Here is a 23,501-nt window from a genome sequence, read left to right as displayed (position 1 = left end):
AGACTCCTCGTACCTTAGGGGAGGAATTTTTAGGCCACTTCCATATGGAAACATGGTTGTACCTAAAGCACCGATAGTGGGGATTTCAATGGTTGCCAATGCAGCTTCATCGACAACTTTGAGGACTCATGTAAATCACATTCAGACATGAGGAGCCACAGGCAAGGGTAGGGGTCTCAGGGGAAGGAGATCTTTCCAAATAAATCCACAACATTCTATTCAAAGTCTACCACGCATCACTTGTTGGGGATGCAGGGGGCCTCATTACCATCGTGATTGTCCTGAGTTACAAACTAGTAACAACAATAAAGAAGAAAAAGCACCAATAGGAGGAGAAAGTAACCACCATCTAATCTATGTAACATTTGATAACTAATAAGTTGAACACCAATCTATCATGGTAGAAACCTCAGGTATGATAAATAATGTAAAAGTTAAAATTTTTGTCTGATTCTGGTGCTACAGATAATTTCATGTCACCAATTGCATTAGAAAAATGTGGGTTGGCAACCTATGAGCACGATGACTTTAAATAAGTCGAAATGGCTTCTGGGATAAAACAAGCAGTAGGACCTAGAGTTGACCAATTTCATGTGAACCTCAGAATGTGTATAACTAAGTTGAAGGCATACATCACATCTCTGGGACGTATGATGTAATCATCAAAATAGACTAGTGAGAATCTCATCGAGCTTTAGTAGAATGTTCCAAAAAGAAGGTGATTTATTTAGATGATGAAGGTAGGTCAATTGAGATTTGTGGTATCAAGAGAGGATTTTCCCTTTGATTCATCTCCACGATGAAGGTAAAATTTTGTCTCCAAAAAGGTTGTAAGCTATATGTGGTCGAGGTTGTAAGTGACTAGAAACGACCCTCCCTAGATCAACACCCAGTTTTGTCATAATTCAAGGACGTTTTACCTAAGGAATTGCCTAGATTACTGCCTGTGAGGGAGATCAGTTTCACAATCGACCTAAAACCTGGTGCAGAACAAATCTCCAAGACATGTTGCAGGATGACAGCTCTGGAACTTTGTGAGTTGTAGATGCAGTTAAAAGAGCTTTTAGACTTTGGATTTATTAGACCTAGTATTTCACCTTGGGGTGCACCAGTGATTTTCAGCAAGAAGAAGGATGGTTCCTTAAGGCTATGCATATATTATAAGGACTTGAATCGAGCCACAATAAAGATATGTGCCCGATACCTAGAATAAATGACCTATTTGACCACATGAAGGGAGCAACGGTTTTCTCAAAGATTGATCTACGATATGGATACCACCAATTGAGGATTAAGGAAGGTAACATCCCAAAAACTACATTTTAGACTCAGTTTTGACACTACGAATTCATAGTTGTACCATTTGGTTTGACCAATGCACCAAGAATATTCATGAGACTCATGAATGGTGTTTTCAAGAAGTATTTGGACCAATTTGTGCAAGTCCTTCTCGATGATAATATCGTGTATTCCAACAATGAAAAGGAGCATGAAGAGCACATAAGGGTTGTGTTGACTTGCTTAAGGGAAAGTCAGTTGTATGGAAAATTATCTAAATGTTCCTTCTTTTAGAAGAAAATTCATGATATTGGGCTCATCATTTCAGGAGAATGGATTTTAGTTGACTGAGAAAAGGTAAAGGCCATAATGGATTGGCTAGTATCAAAAAATTCTCATGAGGTGAATGGCTTCATGGGGCTAGCAGGTTGTTATCGCAGATTTGGGGAAGGATTTTCAAATATTACAAAACCCATTACAACATTACAACAAAAATGGGTTAGGTATGAATGGACATATGAATGCGACACTGCATTCATCGAACTAAAGAGGTTATTAACTAATGCACTGATCCTCCGAGTACTTGACATGGAAAAGGACATCATTGTCTGCACAAAAGATTCAAAGAAAGTATTGGGAGAAATGTTGATGCAAGAAGGCGGAGTAATAGCTAACACATCTAGAAAGTTGAAGAAACATGAAGAATTGTATGCTACCCATGACTTAGAATTAACAACAATGATGTTAGACTTAAGACCATGGAGACACTACCTCATTGGGAGAAGCTTTGAGTTAAGAACTAACCACTAGAGCCTGAAGCACCTCTTCACTCAGAGGGATTTGAATACTAGATAGAGGTGGTGGAGCGAATTCATGAGTGTGTATGATTTTTGGATCTCATACATTAAGGGAAATGAGAATGTGGTGGCTGATGTACTAAGAAAGAGGCCACAAATCTTCTCCCTAGTACCCTTGAGGGTTAATTTAAGGGAATGTGTGTTGGAAAAACTCTTTGAATATAGTTGGTATCTAAATGTTATATCATCACTCTAGAGTGGGAAGTAGGTAGAACCAAAGTCTGAGGATTATGTCCTTGAACTAGATGGACTATTGAGATTTCTAGGGAGAATGTACATCCCTAAGGAAGGGGGTATAAGAAGAACCATCCTTGAAGAGTCACATAGAGCACTCTATTCTGCACATCCCGGAGTGAAGAAGATGTATGCAGACATGAATAAACTCTTCTTTTGGGCAGGCATGAAGCACGACATAGTCTAGTTTGTCGCCAAATGTCTTCAATGTCAATGAGTGAAGGTTGATCATCACCATCCAGTAGGACTCCTACAACCGCATGACATCCCTATGTCTAAATGGGAGGTCATTTATATGGATTTTTTTGTAGGTTTTCCACTCACTTCACAGAAGCACAATGTTATATTGGTTTTAGTTGATGAATTGACCAAAAGTTCCCATTTCATCCTAGTGAGAGACACTTGCGATGTTACTAATGTGGCGTGAGTTTTTATAAGCGAAGTTATTTGACTACATGGGTTACCCACATAGATAATTTATGATAGAGACTCTTGCTTTACATCTAGGTTTTCGAAAAGTTTGAAGTCAACGTTTGAGACTTAGTTGGACCAGAGCACTGCATGTCATCTAGAAACAAATGGGAAAACTAAAAGAGTAAATCGCACTATGGAAGACATGCTTAGAATGTACATCATGGATAATCAAACTCAGTGGGAAATGTACTTACCATCGTATAGTTTGCATATAATAACAATTACCACAGTTCCAATGGGATGCCTCCTTATATGGGAGGTCATGTAGGATGCCATTGAGTTGGGAAAAGTTAGAGGACCGAGCAATAGTTGGGCCAAAATTGGTGCAATAAATGGAGGAACAAGTAAGACAAATTCAACAAATATTAAAGGAAGCACAAGATAGACAGAAGAGTTATGCTGATGCACATAAGAATGATCATAGTTATGAAGTAGGATAAGAAGTTTTTATTCATATCCAACCCAACAAAAGCACCATTCGGTTTGGGAAAGGGACAAAGTTGTCACCTTGGTTTATAGGATCTTTTAGAATTGGGGATAAGATTAGATCGGTTGCCTATCATCTTGTACTTCCACCCCATTTTCATAAACCTCATGATGTTTTTCATGTATCTATTCTATGACATTATGTTTCTGATGAATCTCGCAAACTATATTGGATGGAATTGTAGGTCTCAGACCTGGGAACCGTAATGTTCGAACCATTACGCATATTAGACCATAGGGTTCGACAGCTCATATATCGCATGGTGGACCAAGTTAAGGTCCAATGGGGCAAGTATAGCCCAAGAGCTACTACTTGGGAGGATACATAGACTATACGTCATGACTACCCCTCACTTTTTGAGCATCTATGATGCCCATTTTGACTTATATATCCACCTATGCTAAGGCTCTATTTGTAGTTTCATGTTCTTATTTATGAAATATATGTAATATTTATGCATTTTAGTTAGAAAAATGAAATTACTGATATAAATCATTTGATGGAATATATCCACCTATATTCCATCAATGGTATATTTATGCCCATTTTGACTTATATATCCACCTATGCTAAGGCTCTATTTGTAGTTTCATGTTCTTATTTATGAAATATATGTAATATTTATGCATTTTAGTTAGAAAAATGAAATTACTGATATAAATCATTTGATGGAATAGGTATTATAGATTAATTTTTTTTTATGTATGACTTATTTGATGTATGATTTACCTGATATTCAACTTACTTGTTTATGATGTATCTAGTGTATGAATTACCAAATTTATCGTTGTTTGATGTATGGCTTAAGGAGATATGAATTATCTAATAAATGACTTATCGAAATTATGGTTTATCTAATGTAATATTTTGTAGAAAATCATGTAGATTCAAAAGCTAATGCAATATGATAAAGCAAGAGACAAGAATCTACTTCTACTCTTTACAACGGAAGCCCATAAACATCAAGAAAACAATAATCAATATAGGAAGAGAATCAAAGGCACATAACACAATAAATATTCGGGGAAAGCCACAACTCAAAACCCCACTATATGTTTTGTATTAATCTAGAAAATCAAGATGAAATTATAATGCTTGTTCTCTCTAGAACAATCCCAACACTTAGCAAATTCAATCTCCAACTCATAAGAAATCTCAAGGCCAAATCTTAGCCTCTTCACAAGCTCTCCAAGCCTCTTCCTATGTGTAATTCCTATGAAGGATAGCTTGTATTCAAAGGGAAATAATGCCTCTAAAAATAGCAAAATCCAATCAAGGATCGATTCCTGATTGCATGCATTATCAATGCAACTCAGAAAAATATAAAACAAATAGTACATTGTCCTTGCACTCTAGTCTCAATTGGGTCTTTCTCAGAATTGACATGCGTGAGTTTCTGATAAGTAAATATTCAATTAATTAGAGTAGCACTAGTGGAGTTCATTAGTGTCACCATTGAATGTTAACTCACTATTAGTTCTCTCAATCAATTTGAGAACTAATTTAACTGAACTGACTCAATAAACTGAGTCTTCTATTTTACAACTCATAATTAACTCACACTGGACTCCTAAAAAGTAGGGAGAACATATACATGACTTCCAAAATACTTCCAACTCGAATTTCCTAAGTTAAGTAAGTTTAATAAACTTAATTTAACTATTTTAAGTTTCTATGAGAATAGAATTCGAATTTAATTCACAGTTTAATTCAAGGACAAATTAAACTGGAATTTCTTGTTGCCATTTCTCAACACTCCCTCTCAACAAGAAAGGGATTATGAACTACCCCAATCCTATCTCTGTGAAACTATAATTTACATCTTGACAATGCCTTTGTCAATATGTCAGCATCTTGATCCTCCATGGGAATGTAATCTAACAACGTGATCCGCCTTAATACACAATCTCTGAGATGATGATACTGGATATCAATATGCTTGGACCAATCATGAAAGACCAGATTTTAAGAGAGTTTGATACAACTCTGATTATCACAATAAATCATTGTCAGATCCATCTGCTGACCAAACAAACCAACCAGGATCTTCCTCATCTAGATAGCCTCACACGCTACCTAACTTGCAGCCATGTACTATGCCTTTGCTGAACTAAGTGCAACCGATCTCTATTTCTTGTTGTACCAAGAAACTACCGTTGACCCAATACTAAAGATCCCTCCTGATGTTCTCATCCTATCGAATGGACTCCCTGCCCAATCTACATCAGTGAAGCCTTGAAGCTTCACTCCCTCTTTCCGTCTGTACCATTACCCAAATTGAGTAGTGCCTCTGAGGTATCTCAATACATGATTTTCCGCCTTCCAATACAACTTAGTAGGTGTAACCATCACTTGACTAAGTTGGTTAAGTCCATAGCACATATCTGGTTGTGTGTTCACCAAGTACATGATTTAACCCATAAGCTGCCTGTAAATAGTAGCTTCCACCACTTCCCCTAAAGTAGCATCCTCCTTCCTCCAACTACCAGCTAGAGCTGTCTCCATGGGTTTACTGCTCTCCATGCATAATCTCCTGAGTATGTCATTGGCATACTTTCCCTGAGATACAAACAGCTCCCCATCTCCCTATCGTACCTCCATGCCAAGAAAGTAATGCATGAGCCCCATGTCCTTCATCTCAAACTCTCTTGCAAGGTCCTCCTTGCAAGATTTGATGAGCTTCTCATCACCTGTCAGTATGAGATCATCTACATAAAGTACAATGATCAACAACTTACCTTCCACCACTATGTGATACAGGTTCGCATCTGCTTCACTCTTCATGAAGCCCAACCTAGTGAAGTAGCTATCTATCTTGGTGTACTAAGCATGGGGTGCTTGCTTCAACTCATACAACGCTCTCTTGAGTTGGCACACATGCGACTCACGGTCCAAGGTTTCAAAACCTTTGGGCTGCTCTATGTACACCTCTTCCTCAATCATGCCATTGAGGAAGGCAATCTTCACATCCATCTGATGGATCTTCCAACCCATCTGTGCTGATAGTGCCAAAATAGATCTAATTGACGAGTACCTTGCAATAGGAGCAAAGGTCTCATCATAGTCAATCCCCTCTACTTGTGAAAAGCCACGGGCCACAAATCTGGCCTTATGCTTCTCCACACTACCATTTGCAGCTTGCTTTACCTTGTAAAGCCAACGGGAGCTCACAACTGACTTGTCCTTCGGTCTCAGGACCACATCCCAAACACTGTTTCGAACTATGGAGTCATACTCCTCCACCATCGCATCAACCCAAACCAGTTGTTGCACTACTTCCTGAAAGGAAGATGGCTCTGTCACAACACATGCACCCATAAGTGCCATGTATCTAGTGTACCTCTCTAGTGACCTCCTCTATCTACGCTAAGAAGTGGGTGCTCCCACATTCTCTTGTGCATCATCCAATAATCTGTCAGCCTCTCTAGTGCGCTTTCTTCCCTCTTTGGAAGACTCTGCTTGAGTGGATGTATCCACTCTCTAAACCTCTGCATGTGGCTACTCCACATCAATCTGAGGCCCCTCAACCTTAGGAGCTAAAATCTCCTCATCTACATGTAGCTCAAGCTCCCTCTCAAGGGATACTCGCATGGCCTTCTCCTCATCGAACCTGATATCCCGATGAACCACTGTCATCTGACTGGTTGACATGTACACCCGATAGTTGCAGGGTGTATCAATGTACCCCAAAAAGATCCCCAATTCTGTTTTTGTCTCAAGCTTCTTCTGTGCATCTTTGGTCACATGGCAATAAATCGATGACCCAAAAATCTTGAAGTGACCAACATCTGGCCTCTTACTAGAATACGCTTCCTCTGGTGTCTTCATCTCAAGTATCCAATGTGGGCTACGATTTTGAACATAAACAACTGTGTTGCATGCCTCAGCCCACAAGTGTAGTGGTAGGCCCTGATCATGCAACATCACCCTTGCTGCCCCTATTATGCTCCTGTTCTTCCTCTCGGCAACCCCATTCCATTGAGGGTTATGGGGTGCCGTCAACTCTCGTTTAATCCCATTCGTTGCACATAATTTATTAAACTCATTGGAGACATACTCACCACCGTTATCACTCTGTAGAGCTTTAACCTTCTTTCCAGACTCTTTCTCTACCAATGCTTTGAACTCACAAAACTTTGTGAAAGTTTGATCCTTTTTCTGCATAAAAAATACCCAACATTTATGAGAATAGTCATCAACAAATATAACATAATACCTATGTTTGGATGTGGATGCTGTCGAGAATGGTCCACACATATCTAAATGGAATGTCTCCAGAATAGACACTTCTCAGTTGTCTCTGTCTCCAAAGAAAGACTTAGTGTATTTTCCCAAAGTAAAACCCTTGCATGTATCAACTTGCTCAAGCATACCTTTGGGAAGACCGGTAGATATTTGCTGCAAAATCTTCAAAGCCCCATGATGCAAGTGGCCCAATTGTCTATGCCACAACTTGCCAACGTCTCGGCTCGACATTTTTTCATCTTTTGAACTCAAATCAACACAATCCTCTACCTCAATCTTATAGAGATTCTGAACTCGAATCCCTATCTTCTTTACTTGACTTGTGGCTATGTGTCGAAGGAACACCTTTCCTTTTGGAAAGATCACATAATAGCCTCTATCCTCAAGCATGGCACCATATACCAAGTTCTTCGTTAGTTCAAGTACATGCATAGCATTCTTCAAGGTGAGTGGACCAGCATGCTCCCTCTGAAAATTAACAGTGCCCACATGATGTAACACTATACTTACCGTCATCACCCATCTCGATATGCATCTTGAGGTCTTTCTCCTCCAGTTCACTGAATAAATCTTTCTCGCCAGTCATGTGGAAAGAAGCTCCACTGTCTAAGTACCAGACACTTCCCATCATAGAAGACACCATGCATGCAATGAGGGAAAATTCCAATTCGAATTTGGAGGCCAAAGCCTCACCCACTGTTCCTCTTGAGGACTTCTTAAATGGACAATTTGTAGCAACATGACCCATCTTGTGACAATGAAAGCATTTAACTTTTGTCATGTCCTTCTTCTTACCTCCATGATAAGAATCTGATTTTGAATGGCAAATTTTAACTTTTCCCTTCCTTGCCTTAATCGCTAAGGCACATTCCTCTTCATCATCGGTCTTTGATGAAGAGTTATCCCTGGTGTTCCTCCTGATCTCATCCTGCATCAAATCCGACCATAGTTGTTCCCAATCTGACAGCTTCTCCCAACCATTGACAGAGTCCTGATAACTATGCCAACTCTTTGGGAGTCCAAGAAGAGCAATACTCACCATATCCTCCTTGGCAACTGTGATTCCAACACTTCCAAGTTAATCTCGACATTGAGTGAACTTGGTCAAGTACTTTGGAATCATCTCACCTTTCTCCATCTTGATTTTACGAAGTTTATCCTTCAGTGTCAACTTCCTTTGATCACTGCTATTCTGGTACAAGTCCATCAAGGTTTTCCACATAGCATGCGGGGTTTCCTTTCCATGGAGACTCGAGACAATATGATTTGGAACTCCCTCAAGGATTATCTGCCTTGCCTTCGCCACACACTTCTTCCACTCGGCCAAGTTCTGTGCATCAGTAGCTGATGGCTTAGGAATTTCTTGTTCATCAAATTCCTTCAAGCCATTGTCCTCTAGCACAACCTCCATTCCATACCTCCAAGCTATGAAATTTGAGCTACCTTCCAAGGCATACTCAAGCCTCAACCCATGGAATGTCATCCACCAATCCTGAAGTACATATTGCAAATTCAACTTTCACCTATAACCCAGAAACTCAAAACTTCAAAATCTCCTCTAGAGAGTTGATTTTAAATCAATGATATCTCCCTCATATGAACTTCGATTCAACCGGTATTTTTTTTTGAATTTGGGTATATTTTCCCAAGGAATCTAGATCTACAATTTTGTTATGAAAATTTTGCACAGAAATTCTCAAATCTTCTCTGAAAACTCTCGGACCAAAAAACAATCTTGCTCTGATACCATGTAGAAAATCATGTAGATTCATAAGCTAATGCAATATGCTAAAGCAAGAGACAAGAATCTACTTCTACTCTTTACATCGGAAGCCCATAAACATTGAGAAAACAATAATCAATAGAGGAAGAGAATCAAAGGCACATAACACAATAAATATTCGAGGAAAGCCACAACTCAAAACCCCACTATGTGTTTTGTATTAATTTGGAAAATCAAGATGAAATTATAATGCTTGTTCTCTCTAGAACAATCCCAGCACTAAACAAATTCAATCTCCAACTCATAAGAAAGCTCAAGGCAAAATCTTAGCCTCTTCACAAGCTCTCCAAGCCTCTATTCCAATGTGTAATTCCTATGAAGGATAGCTTGTATTTAAAGGGAAATAAAACCTCTAAAAATAGAAAAATCCCTCAAGGATCGGTTCTTGATTGCATGCACTATCAATGCAACTCGGAAAAATCTAAAACAAATAGTACATTGTCCCTGCACTCTAGTCTCAATTTGGTCTTTCTTAGAATCGACATGCATGAGTTTCTGATAAGTAAAGATTCAGTTAACTAGAGTATCACTAGTGGAATTCATTAGTGTCACCACTGATTGATAACTCACTATTAGTTCTCTCAATCAGTTTGAGAACTAATTTAACTGAACTAACTCATGAAACTGAGTCTTCTATTTTAAAACTCATAATTAACTCACACTAGACTCCTACAAAGTAGGGAGAACATATACATGACTTCCAAAATACTTCCAACTCGAATTTCCTAAGTTAAGTAAGTTTAATAAACTTAATTTAACTATTTTAAGTTTCTATGAGAATAGAATTCGAATTTAATTCACAGTTTAATTCAAGGACAAATTAAACTGGAATTTCTTGTTGCCATTTCTCAACAGATTTATTTCCAGTATGTTTTTATGAAGTACAAAATTGGCATGTGGATAGTGTTAGCGCTTGAATTTGGCCTTAGGCTGAAAAAGACAAAATCTAAGGCAACATCAAACCACTTAGCCTCGTAGCTAGCCTTACGAGGATAGGAGAGGGCTCTCTCCGGGTCTATCTCGGCAAAAGGTCTTCAAAGGGCGGAGATGACCAATAAAGAATACTGATTTTAGGCTAGTAAACTGATAGGGAAAGTTTGATTTTAAATTTTTAGAGTTTTGTTGGAAAACTGAGCATAGCAATTTTGGGTGCGGGGATGAGACACAGTTTTTGCAGAGGTCTTTTTGGGGAAAGGTAGGAGATTGTCTTGATGCCTTTGAATTAAGTGAATGGATAGGAATGACCAGTGAGGAGCTAAAGAGAGCAAGAAACCTTTCTAGAGTTCTCTTTAGACAGATGAAAACATAGATATTAAGCAAACTTAAAGGCAGAGCATAGAAACCATGAATTCTACCTTAACACTTCATTTAATTAATGTGCAGAAAGAGAAGTAGGAAAATGATACACATAACACACTTACAAGTACATGAGAGAAGCATACCATCAACACAAAACACCACAGGAATCCCAAATAGTGCTGCAAAACCCTGGTCTTTCCTTTGCCAAAATTGCAGAGATACAAAGAGTAAAACAATCTAAGCTTATCCCTCAAGAGTCCAACCATGAAAATGACTAAGAAATTACATAATATAGGCAAGCTAACACACTTCCTTGCCTCTAGGGGTCGATCTCATCATCCTAGGAGCTGTTTCAACCAATTCTAAACTGAGCACTACAATCTAGGCAATCAAAACAACTTGCCTCTATAAGTTAGGAAACCAATTCATTCATTAATTTTTTGCCATTTTATGAATGAATCTTCTATAATAGGTAAAAAGTGTCATGTCAATCATGAAATTACATCAAATACATCAAGGAGGATGAAAAATCCAACCAAAAAGTAAAAACTAGTCACTGTTGCGTTTTCCTGTGCTGAAGATGCAAATCTGGCAAATTTTCCCAACGCGTAGCGCGCCATTTCTCAACGCGTAGCGCGCCTTTCAGGCCACTTTTGAGGCACTTCCCGACATCCAAATAAGGCAAAAGTGGGCTTGTTGGAAAGTTATAGATGTCTACTCTCCAGCCCAAGTGGAATTTCGCAATTTGGTGGCAATTTTCCCCTCCAAAATTGCAATCTCCCAAGACTGCTTCCTGTGTGTCCAAAAAGTGGCAGAAGGTCATTTTTTGCTTGTTTTTTTGAGCTTTTGGGGGCTCAAATCTCCATGAAACTTCTTGGCAGTGGCTGACCAAGTGTATTTTCCCATGACAAATCCAAAAATGCTGAGTTTTCCTAAAATGGACCTCCCCAACTTAAGGGTAGCGCGCGGCGCGCTACGCGTTGAGGGCAAAAACCTGTGTTTGGCACAAAAAAGTCAAAATTGACCAAAATTGCTCAAAATTTCCTCAAATTTGAGCTGGAGTTGTGTCATTGAGCACCATGCTCCCTCAAGGTGGCTTCAGCCAAAATTTGAAGCGGATCGGGCCTTTTCCTCCATTTTAGTGCCTTAGCCAAGCGTGCTTTAAGTACCTTCATTTTTGCTTTACACACATGCATGCGGGCCCAATAATGGTTCTTCATGTGGCAGAGCATGTCTTTGTCCCTGTTTTCCTTTGCTATCAACTTCTCTAAATGTGTGTTCACCTGAATGAGCATAGAGCTTTGCTCCTTGGGTGTCAAATCACCAGGTCTCTTGCGAGCCAAATTCTGGTCTTCTCGGATCCTCCGCAACTCATCAAGAGTGTGTTCATCCTCTAATTGCTTGTTGCGCTGCTCTAAGTATGTGATTGTCCAATTTTCCATTTCCAACTTTTGCTGCAACAAGTCATTTCCAGCCCTTAGTTGCTGGATGATCTCCTTTGGCTCTAGGCTAGGAGAACTGATATCAAGGTCAACAACATCTATGCCTGGATCACCTGATGGCCCCTCATCAATCTTGGGCTGCTTGCCTCTCTCTTGTACCTGTGTTGCTGTCGATAGCGAGGCCCCTTCCACCTGATGTGGAGATAACACTTGCTGTGCTGATGAAGAAGGTGAGACCCCTTCCACCTGATGTGGAGATAATACTCGCCGTGCAGATGCAAATAAGGCCCTGTGGCCTCTCTGATATGTAACATAAGGAGGAGTGCTGACATGCTCTGGCTCAGGAATATCAAACTACTGTGAAGGCCCTCCCTCATCATGGACAACCTCGGGAGGTGGCTGTGGCACCATGAAGAAGTCGTGAGAAATGAAATACTCCCAAGCAATACCCTGCTGTGCCAACTGATGCATCACTATGATCTCGATCAGTGCATAATGATATATACTTTTGAGCTGTTGTGCGGGATTCTTCCTTTGCACTACGGGCACCATCTTCTCTATATTTCGGCACATGAAAAATGGAATGTTCATCATTCGTACCCGGGTGAAATGCATCAACAAACGGATATGGTACGAATATAAACGTGAAAATCTGCCCTCACAAGTGAAATAACGCATAATGAGCCTCATCAAAGGTGCATACTCATCCCTTAGGAATCTGAAAGGAAAAACAGCAGTAAGGTGCCTCATGCATCCGGGTTTGATGTATGGTTGATAATGAAATTTGTCTAGCAGCTTGCGCTTGGTCCACTCTTCCCCAACATTTGGTATCCCGGTAGCTTGAGCAACCATTTCCGGTGATAAGGTGAAATCCACTCCTGCAAGGTTCACATGGCCATTGTGCAAATGTAGGACAAACAAGCGAACCAGCTCTCTATGGTGTTGAATTTGTGAGATCCTCTCACAATATCCAAAACATGATTGATATCGAAAACATGACATTGTAAGTGGACAAGCTTGCAAATGAGCCAATGAAGTGGGCTCCTCTCTGACATGCCGACCACCCTTACCACCCTTATGATGCCTCCTTGGCACTTCTACCTCTGGTGATGAATCACTGTCATAGCTCTGCTCATAATCTGATTCGGTTTCTAACATGGTTATGAAGGCAAGATGACTGAAATATATTGCTGACTTGGCACCCTATTAACTGCTCTTTGACTTTTCAAATGTTGTCACCAAGGGGACATAAATACAAGGGAACTGTTAGGGATAGGGGAACATGTGGGAATTAGGGAGAATAAACACAAAGAAGGAATTTAGGGAAGACAAGCATGGGAAATTACAAAATTGTGGGATTTAAAGTGTAGTAGGGTTTAGGAATTAAGTATGCTTTTAGGAATTTTAAGGAGGAGAATGATGAAATTTCAAGGGAAAATTTGAGGGAGAAAGATGATGAAAATGAGGGTAAAAGGGATTTACAAATTTGCAACCTTGGACAGCAAGAGAAATTTGAAACCCTAGTGCCATTGAAACTTTAAATTCTCCATAACAAGGGAGGGTTTTGATTTATCATTCACATAGCATTTGAACATATTAATTCTCTTTTCAATTTGCAAAACCAAATCTAGGCATAGAGGAGAAGCCTACCTGCACTTTGCCTGAGAGAAAAATCAATTTGATGACTTGCTGGCAATTTTTTGAGCTGAAACCCCAACGCGTAGCGCACCCTGCCCAACGCATAGCACGCCCCTGACGCGTAGCGCACTTGTTAAATAACACTGGAAAAGTCTGCCTGACGCGTAGCGCGCCTCTCCTGACGTGTAGCACACCCCTGAAACTTCTCGACTTGCTCAAGAACTCCTCAAATCGACTTTGCAAAGATTCACTTAGCTTGTAAATGACAAATGAGTTGTAAATGAGGAGTGATGTGCTTTTATAGGTTTCCTTTTGATTTTTACTTGCCCAAAACCCACTTTGTAATGTTTTGAGTGTTGACACTTTTTGAATTAATTGGCTCTGATCTTTGATTTCTTTTCTTTGAAAAATTGGTTGAAGTGATGATTTCTTCTAAAAAATTTTGCAGGGATAGCTTCTAGGATGCTTTGGCAAAGGAGACCAAGGCTGCACTTCGACATTTGAAGAATTTGAAATTTTGAGAATTTTTACAAAAATGAGATAATGACCTTGTTTTCAAAAACAGAGTTTTTGAGAACAAGGTGAAAATTTAGCTGTACAATGATGAGAATTTTTGAAATAATGTTTAATGAAGGACATCCCTCTGGCCTACTGGTCCTTTATGACCTCTCAAGACAAAAATGGACTCTACCCTAGACCTAAGACCTTAAAACTTAAAGCAAGATGAATGACCCTTTGAGGATTTTATTTACTTGAACAAACCTGAACCAGCAGTGCCAAACAAGAGGGGAATAACAACACAAACTCCCTCCACTAGGATTATGGCATGCCTAACGGAATGCAACATGATCACACTGATGGGACACCTAATCATGAAATGCAAAGAGCTTTGATCTCAGGTGGAGGGCTACTAGACCGACTCTAACATTGGCTCCAATGGGGATGGTAGCTCCTTGGAGGTGCCAAGAACTGCAAACCTCTAGGAGAGTAGACCAGTGCCTTATCCATTGGCGATGGAGTCATTATTTACTCATTTGACACAAACTCTGACAGCTTTAGTGACTGCAGATTTGACTGAAAATTAAACACAACTTTGACCCAAACTAACTCAATTGTGAACAGAAAATGGACTGATAAAACACCTTGACAACCTCAAACCAACCAATCTCCATCTTCAGAATTATAGCCTTCACCGCGGGCCCCAGACTTAGGATGAAAGATCAGCACACACATGCGATAAACAGAAGTAAAACGGTATATACAATGATGGTGACAAGAACAGAAAATGCTCAAACATGGTACCTCTTCAGCAGCCGACCATTGATCGACCCTCCGGGATAATCATCTCCATTCATTTCCTTGATAAGAAAAGCATTTTGGCCACGATATGCTGCGATCTTATAGGGACCCTTCCATAAATTATCAAATTTGCTGTGCTTCCCTTTGTCTTCATTCCGAGCATCCCACTTCAAAACCACATCATCTATTTGAAAGTCATCTGATTTTGCTTTCCGGTCATAAATCTTCTTTATGCGCTCTTGCAACTTGAGAGTATTGTGGAGAACCTCCTCCTGTGTCTGCGGTAAATGAATCATTTGATTAATCCGCCTTTGCATGGGATCTTCCTCACTATCAACTTCTTGAAGCAATTTGACTACCGGAATAGCAAGCGAATAAGGAAACACTGCATCTGTCCCGTACACCAACTCAAAAGGGGACATGCCAATTGACTTTTTATGACTTACCCTATCAGCCCACAGTGCATTCACTAACTTTTTATGCCAGCTCTTCTTATTGATTTCCAGCAACTTTTTAATGATATTTACCAAGGACTTATTTGAAGATTCTGCCAACCCATTTCCTTGCGGATGGTAGGCGGTAGAATGCCCCAAGCTGATATTATACTTGTAGCAAAAGTCAACCATTCTCTTTGATTTAAAAGTTGCTGCATTATCTGTAATTAACTTACTTGGACAACCAAAACGTGACAATATGTTATTTTCAAGGAAAGAAATAATTACCGCATCCTTGGCCTGCCGGGTGGGAATGGCTTCAATCCATTTTGTGAAGTAATCTATGGCTGTCAATATCCATCTATGCTGTCCTGACGATGCCGGATGAATCTCACCGATAAAATCCAAGCCCCACTGCTGAAATGGTGCGCTGACTTCAATTGGTTTGAGAGGCAATGGCTGCAATTTCTGTTTCCCTTGAAAAATTTGGCACTCATGACAACTCTTAACAGCTTTATATACATCTGAAAACAATGAAGGCCAATAAAAACCTACCCTTAGGATCTTATTTGCTGTAGTCTTCCAAAACAAATGACCCCCACAGTCACCTTTATGAAAATATTCCACCACTGTTTTGGCTTCCTCCTCAACTAAACAATTCAGCAATATTCCACCAGGGTCTTTCCAATATAGTGCAGATTTAAGGATGCAAAACTTGGCTGCTTTCAACTTCAATGTCCTACTTTTATTTCGAGGCATCCCGGGAGGTGAAGACAAATTTTGAAGTACATATACAATATCAGCATACCAAGGAGAAGAAATAAAGATGTCAGATACCTGTTGTGCTGAATTCTCCTCATCTTCATCGGACATGGCAGCTATCAAATTGATGTCTAGGACATGTAGATTTGTTTCAACCATCAACTTGGCAAGACCTTGCCCTTTGATCAACTTAGTGGGTTTAATTTCCACATCATACTCTAATAATGCAGCAATCCACTTTCCCCACCTTCCTTCTGGTTCTGCCTGTACCAACACATCCTTTACTGCCGCGTTAGGAACATAAGCTATAATGTGGGAATGCAATATATACACACGAAAATCTTTCAAGGCCTTCACAAGCGCAAGTGCTTGTTTTTCAATGATGTTATACTTTAATGCTCCATCTCTGATAATACAGCTGAAAAAATCAATAGGCTTCTCAACTCCATCTCTCTTTTGCATTAGTACAGCTGCCAATGTGTGCTCAGAGGCAAATGAAAACAAAATAAAATCTTGTGTGTAATCCGGACTGATTAGAGTAGGGGCTGAAGATAAAACCAACGTTACCAAATTGAAAGATTTTACCGCCTCTTCGGTCCACTTTAGATGGCTGTCCTTTTTCAGCATGTTTGTGATTTCTCAAGGTGCTCGGCAAGATTCGGAATGAAGCGACGTAGAAAATTCAGCTTACCATTAAAGGACTGTATTTCTTTTTTGTTCCGGGGCTGCTCAAGTTGCTGAATAGCTTCAACACGTGCAGGATCTATACGGATGCCATCTTTGGAAATGATGTGACCCAAGAGCTTGCCTTCACTCATGGCGAGAAGACTCTTCTTTGGATTCAGCGAAATACCATATTTTCTGCACTTTTGAAAAACAATTTGCAAGTGATATAAATGTTCTTCATCAGATTTTGAAAATACAGTCAAATCATCAAGGTAAACAACTAAAAAGACATCTTTCTCATTGGCAAAGGCCATGTCCATCGCCCGCTGAAAAGTGGCACCTGCATTTTTCAAACCAAATGGCATTTTTGCATAATGAAATGTTCCCCATGGAGTAGTGAATGCGGTTTTGTCACGATCATCCTCATGCACCAAAATCTGATTGTACCCGGAATAGCCATCGAGTAGCGACATCCTTGATGCTCCAACTACTCGCTGCAATATATGATCCATTTTGGGTAGCGGATAATTGTCCTTTAAAGACACCTTATTCAAATTTCTAAAGTCAATGCATAAACGGATCTCACCGGTCTTCTTTCTTACGGGTACCAAATTGGATATCCAATCGGAAAATCTGATAGGTACTATGATTCCAGACTTGTACAACCTATTCACTTCTTTTTCTATCAATGGCAGCAATTTAGGATTGATTCTCCTCAACTTTTGGCGGAAAGGTTTTTGATTTGGCTTTATAGGAATAGTATGCTGAATGATATTAGTATCATATGTTTTCAAATCTGAATAATCCCATGCAAAGACATTAGAAAACGAAGACAACAATCTGACATACTCTTTCTTTACCTTTGGTGACAATGACTTAGATAACTTTACCATCTTAGGATTCTCAGCTGCTCCAATGTTTACCTCTTCAACACCTTCTTCAGTTGGTCTCAATGTCGGCTTGCGAGCCACATCATCTTGATCAAACAGCTCTTCCAAAGGAATCAATCCTTTAGGAATAAAATTATCCTTAAGTTGCAGCACATCCATTTGATTTACCTCATCTGGTTCAGTATCTATGGAAATGTCTTTAAACTCACCTTCAATCTGCAGAAAATCTTTGATTTCTTCATCATCCTGGAAGACTTGCCAACATCGTTGATTATCCAGAACTGTGGGGCGGTGTTTCACATAAATCTAAAATTTGTTACTGGAATTCATTGGAATTTTTAAGTTACTTGCTGCCTTGGCCAATGCATCAGCAACACCATTTTGTATGCGAGGCACACATGTCAAAGTATGTTCAGAAAATAATTTCAAAATATCTAGGACAACATTTCGATATGCTCTCATGCGAGGATGCTTGGCCTGAAACTCACCTTTAACGTGCTTTATCACCAACTCGGAGTCGCCATAGACTGCAATCTTCTTTGCTTTCAACTTGCGAAGAATTTTAAGGCCAGCAATAAGAGCCTCGTATTCTGCCTCATTGTTTGAACAATCAAATGCTAGTTTATAAGAACACACTCTCACCTTGCTTGGGACTTTGTCTCAGGCAGAAAAGGGACTTCGAATCCACACACCAATACCAGCACCATCGCTGCCCACAGCGCCATCGAAATCCATGGTCCAAAGACCATATTCATCTTCCTCCAACTGCTGAAACTGTGTTGCCTCTGTTTTTTCTGTTTGCTGCCCCTTAGCTTCAGCTGTTTGCCTCATGGCAGCTGACTTTTCTTCTCTTTCCTTTTGTAGAACTTCTCTAAAATTTTCAGTAATCTCTGGTATATCTTCTGCCTGAACTAACTGACTATCTATCTCATTAAAATTATCAGCAAACAAAACAAATGACTCCAAATCTGTATGTACATAATTTACAGGATGATTTATTGGCTTTTCTTTGCTGGTTATCATGTATTTCATCTTTTGCTCCCGATAGAATTTTCTCATTTGACCGAAGACTGGAATTGTAGCATAAGAAAATCTAGCTGAAGTGTACCTTTCAACTTAGCTCCCCAAGATCTTGAAAGCAACATACCAAAACGCGGGGGAATATCCGCCACAACCACATCCATCAAGACATTCTTAGCTGGAATTTGATCTAGGCTTACCACCAAGTCCTTGATCAATCCAATACACTTTACCCGGCTGGAATCAAATGAATACAAATCATGATATCTTCTTGTGATGTCCAATCCCAACCTTTCCATGATTGCTTTCGGCATCAAATTTTGCGAAGCACCCGAGTCAAACATAGCATTATGTAAAACATACTCGTGCAACCTCAAACTAATATAGAAGGGAGGAATATCATTTTCAGGAGACTCACCATTTAAAGCAGGCCCAAAAATTAATTCTGGCTGATCATCTTCTACATTTACCGTGTCAAGCATTGGATCAATGTTCAGAATTTTGGAAATTTGACCTCGGTAGGTGGTATTTTTCATGATTTCAGTCAATGGAATAGACACTTTCAGCTTTGAAATTTCATTCTCCAAACTAAATGCTGAAACCTTTTCACTTTCTTTGGTCGGAACTTCTCTTCTTTCAACTTTATCCTTCATTATGCTTGGTGACTAATTTACCTTATCTGTTGAAGATGATTGACTTGCTGGGGGATCAATTATATCTTTTCCTTTTGTCTGTGGGGAAGCTGAATCATTTTTTGCTGAAGTATCTTTCCTCTTCTGAATAGGATTTATGGGAACAGCTCGACTTCTTAATTGTCTCTGCTGAGCGGACAAAGCATTGAGATATCCTCTTTGGTACTCCTCCGATTCTTCCACAAGGGCTGCATCATTTGATAAGATATAATCCTCATCCTGATGTATGATGGAATTTCTCACCAATTCTTCTTCTTCTGTAATATAAGTAGGCAGATCATCAGGAGTGAAAAAGTGATTTTCCTCTCCTATAGTATCACCTTCATCCTCGGATTCTTGGCTAACAAAATTCTGCTGAAGTGGAGGTTTTATTTGCTGTTGTACTGCTGTTTCTTGTGCCCTTGTTTCACGCTGCTTAATTCTGTATTGTGGCTGCTGCAGACCTCGGAAATTAGGATTACGGATCTGCGGTTCCGGCTTGCTGAGATGAGTGTTTTCAAGCAACCTTTCTACCCTTTCTACTTTGCGAAGGAGCTGATCTGATGTAGAGGCTTCTTCTTTGATTGTCACTCGCTTTTCAGCTTTCATCCTCGCTCTTTTATCATTCAAATTTGCTTCGACACTAACAGCGATTTTCTGCATATCCTCCAAGGTAGGCAGATCTCTATCTCGCAATGAATAAGCCATCTCCGGATCAAAGCCATCCGGGAATTTGAGAAGTGCTGATTTTCTAGATGGTCTTAAATCATCTGGAATAGCATTGTAAACTGTGTTAAATCTGATAATGTAATCTTGGACAGACTCACCATGATTACGTTTGAGATTGTTGTACTCAGCATTGATCTGAAGTGGATCTTTTCTGATTTCCCATCGATCTAGAAACTGCTTTTGAAGTTCTTCCAATGTGGGTATGCTTCTAGCTGTCAAACCTCTGAACCATTTTCTTACTTCTCCTCCGAATGTTTGTACAAACAAACGCATAGTCACATATTCTTCATCTATCTCATATAGATCAAAGAAAGTTGTCATCTTGTCTATATGCTGCTGAGCGGAAACACCCTGAGGAGTGCCATCAAACATGGGAATTTTACTCTGATAATCATCTGGCATATCATGTAGGTTTTGAGGAAGAGCAAGTGGGGTAAACCGGGCAGCCATTGTTTTAGGTAGATTGGGTCTAGGAGTAGCAGGTGGAGTAGGTGTAGCTGTAGTATGAGGGGTATAGGGAGGTGTAGGCAGAGGAGAAGCGATATGTGATGAGGAAGGAGAATTAACTGTGGATTCAGGATGTGTAACTATAGGGGATATAGAAATAAAAGGAGGATTGGTCTGCTCGTGCGGAACTGAAGCCGTGATAGTAGATCCAATATTGCTAGATATAGTTTCAAGGAAATCAGCAAGATTAGTGACTTGGATATCTGTCTGAAGGTGTCTTAGGATGAAGTTTTCAACCAATTTATTGTGTCTCTCGATTTCAAGGGCAGCAGCAAAATCAGGGTTGGGAACTAGAGAATCAAGTGCACTTTCAGATTTGGTTTTGAACAAAGACAACTCAAAACTCTCGTCAAAATCAATGTCTTCAAGATACTCAAAAACAGCTGGACATGAATGAGATTTGAATATATGATTAGAATCTGAAGCCAGTTTGGATATCAAGGAACAAATAACCAATCAGCCTGTGGAAACTCTCAACTAATCATCCAAAAGTTCAGAGTTTGCAAATGAACTGGGGTAAAATGCAATCGAAGTGTCGTATTCACAAGCTCACGGAGATTGACTGAAGCAGCGTTTATCTACTTCCGCTTATGCAAAGCAAAAGCGTTTCGAAGGCTACCTGGCATAACTTCAGGCTCCGTCTAAGACTTATGAAATAAACACATCAATCCACAAACAAGTTTGTTCTCCCCAGTATGGTCACCAATATGTTAGCGCTTGAATTTGGCCTCAGGCTGAAAAAGACAAAATCCAAGGCAACATCAAACCACTTAACCTCGTAGCTAGCCCTACGAAGACAGGAGAGGGCTCTCTCCGGGTCTATCTCGGCAAAAGGTCTTCAAAGGGCGGAGATGACCAATAAAGAACACTGATTTTAGGCTAGTAAACTGATAGGGAAAGTTTGATTTTAAATTTTTAGAGTTTTGTTGGAAAACTGAGCATAGCAATTTTGGGTGCGGGGATGAGACACAGTTTTTGCAGAGGTCTTTTTGGGGCAAGGTAGGAGATTGTCTTGATGCCTTTGAATTAATTGAATGGATAGGAATGACCGGTGAGGAGCTAAAGAGAGCAAGAAACCTTTCGAGAGTTCTCTTTAGACAGATGAAAACATAGATATTAAGCAAACTTAAAGGCAGAGCATAGAAACCATGAATTCTACCTTAACACTTCATTTACTTAATGTGCAGAAAGAGAAGTAGGAAAATGATACACATAACACACTTACAAGCACATGAGAGAAGCACACCATCAACACAAAACACCACAGGAATCCCAAATAGTGCTGCAAAACCTCGGTCTTTCCTTTGCCAAAATTGCAGAGATACAAAGAGTAAAACAATCTAAGCTTATCCCTCAAGAGTCCAACCATGAAAATGACTAAGAAAGTACATAATACAGGCAAGCTAACACACTTCCTTGCCTCTAGGGGTCGAGCTCATCATCCTAGGAGCTGTTTCAACCAATTCTAAACTGAGCACTACAATCTAGGCAATCAAAACAACTTGCCTCTATAAGTTAGGAAACCAATTAACACATATTTCATTAAAATTGGAAAATTTTTATTACAAGGAAATCACTAGAATTGAGGTTTTTGGTTATTTTGAAATTCTAGATCCATTATTTAATTCCAAATTTAATGAAATATGTGTTAATTCATTCATTAATTTTTTGCCATTTTATGAATGAATCTTCTAGAATAGGTAAAAAGTGTCATGTCAATCATAAAATTACATCAAATACATCAAGGAGGATGAAAAATCCAACCAATAAGTAAAAACTAGTCACTGCTGCGTTTTCCTGTGCTGAAGATGCAAATCTGGCAAATTTTCCCAATGCGTAGCGTGCCATTTCTCAACGCGTAGCGCGCCTTTCAGGCCACTTTTGAGGCACTTCCTGGCATCCAAATGAGGCACAAGTGGGCTTGTTGGAAAGGTCTGGATGTCTACTCTCCAGCCCAAGTGGAATTTTTCAATTTGGTGGCCATTTTCCCCTCCAAAATTTCAATCTCCCAAGACTGCTTCCTGTGTGTCCAAAAAGTGGCAGAATGTCATTTTTTGCTTGTTTTTTTGAGCTTTTTGGGGCTCAAATCTCCATGAAACTTCTTGGCAATGGCTGAGAAAGTGTATTTTGCCATGACAAATCCAAAAATGCTGAGTTTTCCTGAAATGGACCTCCCCAACTTAAGGGTAGCGCGCGGCGCGCTACGCGTTGAGGGCAAAAACCTGTGTTTGGCACAAAAAAGTCAAAATTGACCAAAATTGCTCAAAATTTCTTGAAATTTGAGCTGGACTTGTGTCATTGAGCACCATGCTCCCTCAAGGTGGCTTCAGCCAAAATTTGAAGCGGATCGGGCCTTTTCCTCCGTTTTAGTGCCTTAGCCAAGCGTGCTTTAAGTACCTTCATTTTTGCTTTGCACACATGCATGCGGGCCCAATAATGGTTCTTCATGTGGTGGAGCATGTCTTTGTCCCTGTTTGCCTTTGCTATCAACTTCTCTAAATGTGTGTTCACCTGAATGAGCATAGAGCTTTGCTCCTTGGGTGTCAAATCACCGGGTCTCTTGCGAGCCAAATTCCGGTCTTCTTGGATCCTCCGCAACTCATCAAGAGTGTGTTCATCCTCTAATTGCTTGTTGCGCTGCTCTAAGTATGTGATTTTCCAATTTGCCATTTCCAACTTTTGCTGCAACAAGTCATTTTCAGCCCTTAGTTGCTGGATGATCTCCTTTGGCTCTAGGCTAGGAGAACTAATATCAAGGTCAACAACATCTATACCTGGATCACCTG

Source organism: Pinus tabuliformis, chromosome 8 (genome assembly GCF_031772625.1).
Source record: "Pinus tabuliformis cultivar Carrire ecotype Pingquan chromosome 8, CPIR1, whole genome shotgun sequence".
In the NCBI taxonomy this organism is placed as follows: Eukaryota; Viridiplantae; Streptophyta; class Pinopsida; order Pinales; family Pinaceae; genus Pinus; species Pinus tabuliformis.
This window is presented reverse-complemented; position numbering follows the sequence as displayed.